The sequence below is a fragment of the Mixophyes fleayi genome, chromosome 1, assembly GCF_038048845.1.
Source record: "Mixophyes fleayi isolate aMixFle1 chromosome 1, aMixFle1.hap1, whole genome shotgun sequence".
Taxonomy (NCBI): domain Eukaryota; kingdom Metazoa; phylum Chordata; class Amphibia; order Anura; family Limnodynastidae; genus Mixophyes; species Mixophyes fleayi.
Genome location: NC_134402.1, coordinates 406,560,881 through 406,563,570, shown reverse-complemented (window position 1 = coordinate 406,563,570; position 2,690 = coordinate 406,560,881).

Here is a 2,690-nt window from a genome sequence, read left to right as displayed (position 1 = left end):
AAGACAGCTCAGTCATGTGACACCCAGCAAACCACGCCCCTCACATGACTTCTTACTGTCACGGAGAAGTCAGTGATAACAGGTTATATTGGAGTTAATGCTCCTCCCTGTGTGTCAGAGGCTGACAGCCTTCATCTCTCTTATGTCCTACACGGCGGATCTTGAAGTAAAACTGGGATGATGGAAATGATGAGGGAGCATATGCTGACCCGTGGGCTTCCTGCTGGAAGACCCCCTCAAAATGCACAGGCTGGTGTTGGTGTAAATAATGGGCACAGCTTTATCTCTATATCAGACAACAAATGCAGGGAGAGCAGTGTTCAAGGTTTTTTACTTTTACCAATTATTCAAAACTAGGGGGTGATCTGTCCACCATTGGAGCACCGCAAACGCCCCCCGGAGCCGCATCTGATGCCTAGCTGTTGACAGTAGAGTCGGGCATATGAGCGCCTTTACAGGGTAAGTATGTACTGCCACACGAGGCCCTCATGAGGCCAAAGCGCCCCCCCCCCCCACCCCACCCCCACCATGCTGCGACGCATCCTACCCAACACCTCGTGTTTCCTGCATCTTGTTGTTGAACAAGTCCAGTGTGATCTGTGACAGGTGGACCCCATCACTCCTATAAAAGCCAGGACATTTTGTGTTAGTATCATTATGCTGATGCTGCCATGGGCCAAAGTGAGTTTATTAATTGCTGATTTAACCCTCTTATGAGACTGCCAGCTTTTTTGAATTTCTCCAGGACAGCCATAGGATGCTATTGTACCAGATCAAAGTAACGGCACCCTAATCATCATCATCATCATTTATTTATATAGCGCCACATATAGCGCTGTGCAGAGAACACATTCACATCAGTCCCTGCCCCATTGGAGCTTACAGTCTAAATTCCCTCATATAGACACACACTGACAGACAGATTGACAGACAGAGAAGGAGAGACTAGGGTCAATTTTGATAGCAGCCAATTAACCTACCAGTATGTTTTTTGGAGTGTGGGAGGAAACCGGAGCACCCGGAGGAAACCCACGCAAACACAGGGAGAACATACAAACTCCACACAGATAAGGCCATGGTCGGGAATCAAACTCATGACCCCAGTGCTGTGAGGCAGAAGTGCTAACCACTAGGCCACTGTTCTGCCCACCCTAATGCTCTTTTATCCACACCAAGTCCTCTATGATATATCTTACCAAATCTTGGGTCATTACCCCCGAGGTGCAAAACTATATCCAGCTGGATACTTTTTCTTCCGCCTCTAGCAAGTCCTTCCTGAGGTCCCCCCATACCATCCCTCTCTTACCCAGCCAACTGATACTGACTGCCTCCTGTGGCACGCCTAGCCCATATGGCCTAGCCAAAGCTCGCTTCTCTGCCCAATAGACGTTATCGACTGTTGAAAAATCTTCTCAATGGGGAGTAATTTTCAATTTGAATTTTGAGTTAAATATCTGGGGGTAAATGTATGAAAGTCCGATTTGTTCAACTCTTCGGAAATCGGCGACTTTGCAGCTAAAATTTAAAGCGGCGATGGCTTGTAAAGGCAAACTTGCCTTTACAAGCCATCGCCGCTTTAAATTTTAGCTGCAAAGTCGCCAATTTCCGTCGAGTTGAACAAATTGGACTTTCATACATTTACCCCCCGGTGTTATTCAGAGTAATAAATTCTGATTTGCTAAAAAAAAAAATGGATAAATTGTCAAATGGTACTTTCCTGTTATCTGGAGCCATTTAAATTATTTGAATAAAAAAAAATACAACCAACATTTAAAAATGAATTTATTCACTCTGATTTCTAACGAAGGAGAGGCTGTGGCATTTTGGCAAAAGAAAGGAATACTGGCAGCTAGGATGCTGTGTCAAAGAAATCATGAAATGGAGCTCTACTTAGGTTTGTGTATGTCCTTGAACTGTAGAAAATCTACTTGTCGAAAGAAGGTCAACATCCGCCAGTTGGTTCGTCAACAGTCGTCTACCATTCGTGACAGCCATTCGTTTCTTCTATTGCTGGGCCAAGGAATTGACATCGATCAAGTTGTGCAACGAGGAATTGAGCATGAACAAAAACACAACCGTCAACTAGAACTACATGCGAGAAATCTGCGCTGAATACCTCAATCGACAGCCAAAACAGAAGATCGGAGACGAAGGATTAATCGTCAAAAACGACAAGAGCTTGTTCACTAAGCGTAAGAACAATGCCGATCAAGTGCTTCCTCAGCAGTGGATCTTCGGAGGACTCTGTCGGGAGACGCACAAGTGCTTTTTGGTAAAAATGGATGATCGCAGTGTGGAAACGTTAATGGCAGCGATTTTGTACAATATTGAAAGAGGTTCTATAATTTTCTCATTTGGCTGGCGCGCCTACAAGACGGAAGAACTGGAAAAGGCCATTTCAAAGTAAATAATCTCTACAATTTTGTCGATCCTGACACTGATGTCCATACTCAGAGCATCGAACGAATGTGGAGATTCTGCTAAATAGTGGAATAAACGACATAGAGGAACAACGCAGCAGAATTTGAAGTCGTATTTAGTCGAATTGATTTGGAGACTGGAAGTCAGAGAAGACAACGTATTCAAGTCACTTTTGGATGCAATTAAAATTTTTGGGTCTCCAGAAAATTAATTAAAAAATGGCATAAATTAAAAAATGGTTCCAGATAACAGGAAAGTACCTGTTCAAT